The 6,461-nt window shown below is 32.7% G+C and overlaps 1 pseudogene; it reads left to right on the plus strand.

Annotated features, from left to right (window-relative positions):
- The first annotated feature begins 2,799 nt into the window (after window positions 1-2,799).
- Window positions 2,800-6,461, plus strand: part of LOC106472237 — a 45,389-nt pseudogene continuing 41,727 nt past the window's right edge.

The raw sequence follows: 6,461 nt of genomic DNA on the forward strand, positions 1-6,461 counted from the left end.
CAACGTTTCGACTTTCTTAGGTCATCTTCAGGTTAGCAAAGATTGTTTGAAACTGACCGTTACTGGGCACATTGTCTTAGGGACAAGATTGTAGGGGGCGTAGCAGTTAGATGTCAGGTGATTAATATAGATATAAAGGTGTTCCTTTATGTTGGTTCAATTTTGATTTGAGTTTTTGTATATGTAGGGCTTCTTTGATTTTTCGTTTGTTTGTCTTTGTTTCTCTGCTTAATATGTTGGTGTTTTCTATGGTTGTGTTATGTTTATTTGTTTTGCAATGTTCAAAAACGTGGGAAGGTGTTTTTCTGTGTTCATTGAATCTGGTTCCCATTTTTCGGCCTAATAACCTCATTTTCTCCTCTCTCTCTCTTATTTTTTGTTTTTCTATTTTTGTTCTCCATATTTTATGTTCTGAAATTTTGAGCTAGTGTCAGCGGTGAAAACGCTCTTTGAAGCGTATTTGGCCATTTTTACTATTGAGGTGCACTTAGCCAGGTTTTAATCTTGATGTGCATTTGGTCAGGTTTAGTGATGAGGCGCACTTAGCCAGTTTAGTCATGAGGCGTACCTAGCCAGGTTTAATCATGAGGTGCACTTGGCCAGATTTTGTCTTGAGGTGTATTTGCCCAGATGTATTCTTGAGATGCACTTGGCCAGGTTTTAGTCTTGATGTGCACTTTAGCCAGATTTAATCTTGAACTTTTTATGTTGTCTTCTTGTTGCTTTTATAACTTCGACAAGCTTTTGTCACCATCAGATATCTGTCGAAACTTTGTACAATTGTAATATAGTTTCTTCCTCTACCCATTCAAGCCGTCTCTAAACTTTATTTTCTAAAAAGTGGGTTCATCGTCATCAATGCCAACAAAATCGTTTGACACAATATATCTTCATAGTGCTTCCTCATCTTCCTGGATATGGGGACCATTTTAGACATCACCGATTCGTCACCTCTTATCTTTGTAATAGAATGTAAATAGTTTCAACACGCCTTAAAACTTTATTTCCAGTATTTTATTGTGGATATGGTTAAGGAAGCTCAATTAAAGTTGATTTCATATCAAAATATGTACAAACACAACAAAGAGAATCTATAGGACTTCTTTATACCTAAGTTCGGTGTATATATATATATATAGAGAGAGAGAGAGAATAAACAAGTTTCACTTACCACTTACTTAAAGCAGCAAGAACAGCCTTATGGTGGTGAGGGACTGATAAACACCCGACAGACGCTTTATAGGTCTATTCAATAAACTATTTTTTGCTGTTGTTTTCAGTTTAAGAATAAGACTGTCGTGATAGTAAGTGTAGTAAGATGTTCTTAGATCAAAATTATGTTAATCATACAGTACATCAGAAAACAATAGAACTGCTAATATTAATTTCGAATGACTGTGGGACAAAAAGCAGTTGTTACGTCTCTGTTCGTTTGATAATTTCCCTTAAAAATTATTCCCGAGGTACTTCAGCGATACAAGCCCTTTCTTAAATAAAACTAGTTTATTCTTCCTCAGTACAACTTGCAATACACAGAATTTCCACAGTCACTTTCACTTAAACACACGCTATAATTCACAACGATTTACACACTTTACTTACGGCTTGATTCGATTATCTGTCTCTATCTCCCTGTCTGCTATTCAATTATATCTGCCGTCACTTCTCGCCGGTCTTATATATACAAAATAGAGGGCGTCTGGCAAGCACTCGAGCCTTCAGGAATGTTCGAAATACTCATTACGTGTTACCAGAGTCACGTGACTTTCGCTGTCGCAACACAGTATTTAATTTAGTAACCATATGTAGTATATCTCTACATCTTTTTGTGTATATACACAAAACGAAACAAAATAATTGCCACCGCTTATTCATATTTTCGACTAAATATTACGTTAAAGAGTTACAAACACAAAGCATATGCCCAATAAAACCAGAGGACAAATTACTGTACGAACGGCAAAACATTGTCACGTGGAGGCGGTATTAAGGCCCACACAGCGGTTAGGAATTCTCTATCAGAAATATCAGTATTCACAAGTCCTACATGTGTAATTAATTTAAAACTTGAATGAGGAACAGACGTGGGTCTCCAGCCCACAATATCTCACTCGTAAAATGCTAATCATATTATACAACGAGTTGTGGAAAGTAATGTTTTTAGTTGAGCGAAGAAATATATTATGAAGCATTGCTACTGAAACTGATATTTTAGTCCTTACAGCGATCAAAACCTTAAAAACAGCAATTAAAATTAAAAGACAGTGAAAATGTAAAATAATCTACTGTAGCACCCAACTTCTACATATAATCATCTTATAACTCAATGCAATGATCGACCACATTATACCATTTACAATGAAGTCAAAATGTTTGGGGCATTAAAAAGTAGTTTACACTAAGAAACTCGTCAAAGTTTAGTATTGTTCGAGAGATCGTGTAAGTGAACTATATCTTGTATAATTTTGGGGAATGATTTGATATTTTATGTTGATTAAATAAAGGTGTAGTTATTTAGCTCGAAGCCGACGTTTTTAGCACAAAGCTACATAATGGGCTATCTGCGCTCTGCCCACCGCAGGAAATAATCGAACCCTAGATTTTTGCGTTGCTGACCCACAGGAGACCGAGAACGACTTAAATATATTGCCAGTTTTATACCCTGAGAAAGCAAGTTTAATGTGACAAGCAAACTGTAAACTGTTTACCTTAAATTAAGTATTATGCAAAACTTGAGCATTTCTTAGCGCACAATTAAAATGTAATGTGCTTCTAAACGATTTCTTCATTTTCTTTTAGACATTCGACAGCAACTCAACGAACAATTAAAATGTTTAGATTTACGTATGGAAACGCAGGTTGCTATAATAACAGAAATCCAGGACTACTGTAGGAAGAGAGCTGACGTCGAAGGGGAATATTCCCGCGCTTTGGAGAAACTGTCCAAAGGCCTGATGCTCCGACACAAAACGGAAAAACAAAAGTTAGTCCTATGTTCAACTGTAATTAAGATACTGGTATTAAAACTCAACTGTATCCTGGTGTTTTATATTATAAAAATCCTTATTTCGAACTGAATTACAGAAATTGTAACAGTAGTTAGTATTATTTCAAACTGTTAGTGTTAAAGTGTTTCACTTTTAGTGCAAGTTAGTTATAAAAAGAGTTGTAACTGGATTATAAATAAATCACTGGATTCTAATCAAAATGTAATGTGCTCTGTGTTATGTTGTTATTTCCAATGATATGTTTGTGTTAAATCAAGCCAAACAAAAGTTTAATTAGGAGTAATTCTTTGCTATAGGGAAAACTGTGGAAAATGACCTTTACTAAAGGTAATGATTACATACAAATATTAATTATCCAAAGCTAGATGAAGTGATAGTCTTTGTGTGAATCATAGTATAAAGTAATGTCTTAATCTTAATATGACTTGTGTACTTGTATTAATACTTATTTCTGATAAGAATTCTTATTTCAAAGCATTAAATTATTAGTATAGTATACTATTGATTCTTTACTATGTGCTATCTGTTAAAAACTGATGTAAATAGAAACACATCTAGTTTTAGATAAATTGATTTAGAGATCAGTTATCTTTATGTTTAACAATTTGTAAATGAGCTGTGAAAGAATCTTCTACTACAGACATGAAATTATGTTTTAAGAATACTGTATACAGTATAAGATGGAGGACAAGATATGAAAGTCATACAATTATCTTTCTATTTCAGTTGTAAGCTACTGAATATTCATATTTTTGACTTTTCATAATGTTGTAAGCTTAAAAATAAATATTAAAGCATTTAATTATCACAATATGATAGCCATCAACGAACAGCTTAGTTATATAATACCATTTTGTCTGTTTGCCTATATCTGTTCTGATCATTCACCCACTTACCTGTCTTTTTCCAACACTTTATGTAAAAGGCATCTGTCAAGACCCATTTTATGTAAAACAAGTATGCCTTTGGTTTCAATTTGGCATAAAGAATGAACTACCTTGTGCACATGTAGATATCCATTTAAAAAATGACTGGAAAATTACCAAACAATTTAGATGTAGAAAAGTTTTTGCTTCAAGAAACAAAGTATATTAACTTTTGTATGTTAACTGAAGAATGAAAATTATACAGGACAGGATATATATATTATATTTCAAAGTTAATTCAAAACGGAATGGAAAGTGTGAAGTACAAGTTTTATAAACTTTGGATGTATAAGTTACTTCATTACCATAAACATTTTTTTCTGCAAAATGTTGATAATATTATTTCTTCATAAGTTTAGCATTTGGGAATTAATCAAGTCAGTATGTGTAATTACTTATAAAGATTAGAAACACTATATGGAATGTTTCTGATAATTAGATAGAGGTTTTCAAGACTCATGAGACCAGTTGTTGATTATCAAGAGTTATTATATTTTTCAAAGAACAGATAAGTGATGTGTGTGTGTGTGTATCTATATATATATATATACACAATATATATAAATAGTCTGACAGATATATAGATAAATAGATATACAGGAAATCAGGCAATGATGTAAATGCCTGGACAATAATGTCATTTTCTTCTGTTCTTGGGCATTGATAATAATGCCCAATTTCATCAGCCTATCTTGTGTTAAAGTATAAATTAATATCATGACTAGGAAATGGCAATATGACAATACCAGGTAATGTCCCCAATGCCTGACCAGTGACTGAAATGCTGTATTTTATCAGAATGAAACAACAACGCCCAGAATTTGTGGTAACTTTTGTTAATTGTAAGGAATTGTTAACCATGCCAAAGAACAGGTGGAAATAACAACATTGTCTGGCTGTTGGTGACATGAACTAGATGTCAGTCATTGCTTATAACGTGCATGTGTGTGGTAAGATTATAAATTAACTTTCCTGATGACTTATACTTAACCACTGGGAAATGTTTCAGATGAGAACAATGGCACCTGTTTTCCTCCAACAGCTGTTGGGAACTGCTGGTTGCAAATACAAAACAGGAGAGTCGGGATCATGCTGTGTTTAGTGAAATATTGGCCAACAATATGACCAGCCACTGCACACAGATTATTGAGGACGTGCAGAGAATGTACAGAAGGGTAAGAAACGTTGGTTTACCGGTAATAAGTGAGGATCAGACCTATATTTCATAATTTAACCTAACTGATATATTTGAAGAAATTGCTTCTTAAGAACATTGCCTGGTTGTTGGTTATTTGCTACACAATATTCTAATTATGAGTGCAATGTAATACCTAAACTCCAAAATGCTTAGCATTAAATTATGTCATTATTTAATAGTTCTTTATGTTATCTATATATTTCAGTGCTTAAAAATATGTTTGATAATTCTTATACTGACAATGGTGATATTACTTTCAACAAGCTATAGTTAAAACAAACAGTAATGAACTATTTGATCTTACCTTAAACAGGTAAAGATATCATACTAAAAGAATTAAATGAAACGATAACAGATGAAACTGAATTCCTTACTAATTACTGTGGTTTTGTGTCTTTGCCTTAACACATGTAGTTACAACCAAAATGTACTTAGTGAGAAGAGTTTATACACTGTGTGTTACAACAATATATGTGTAGACACACTTCTACAGATGTGCATCTACCATGTGAAAATCTCAGTCCAGCAGGTTTCATGTGAGACCTAAAACATTATCAGAATACTGACACATTTCATGTTGGTCTGTTTATCTAGAGTTGAAAACTCCCACTATCTAGTGTGGCTACTACTTACTTGTATGTGTATCACCCACCATTGTTTGGCCTGGTTGAGAAGAAAAACAGTAAAATTGATGTTGCAGTGTCCTACATAAGGAATTGAAATCAAGTTATCCTTCACAAGTGATTACTACCATCTCCTGACCATGTGATTCTATTAACACAAACATCATACCTCTATATGACTTAGCTTCCCATACAAGCATAGCATAACTTAAAAGAATTAACAGGTATTACTCACATACCTTGAGCCATAGATTTACAGCTCATAGTCCACAGTAATGTATTTTAAAAGTGCAATTTCTAAAGAAATATAAAATCTACAAAAATATTCAGTAAAATTGTAAGCTTATGGAACATTTAAATAAAAAAGAATTAATATATTGCCTCAAAATCAGTTAAAATATTAGGTATACCATGCTTTCTCATGGTATAGCATACGATGCTATCAGTGGTTTCATTTGCTCACAAATATTTTAACTCTTAAAGTGGACAATATTTTGCACTGACAGTAATGAAAATGTTATGTTTTCTTTAGTGTATTATATCATTCTTTATTGTATAAATGCTAGTAATTACAGTTCCAGTTCCTAAATTAACATTCTGACCAAATTCTTTTATATAACAATTGATATGAACAAATTCACATGCAACCTTATAAACATATAATACATGTTCAACACCACACACATACATATATATATATATTTTG

Source organism: Limulus polyphemus, unplaced genomic scaffold, assembly GCF_000517525.1.
Source record: "Limulus polyphemus unplaced genomic scaffold, Limulus_polyphemus-2.1.2 Scaffold5181, whole genome shotgun sequence".
Classification (NCBI taxonomy): domain Eukaryota; kingdom Metazoa; phylum Arthropoda; class Merostomata; order Xiphosura; family Limulidae; genus Limulus; species Limulus polyphemus.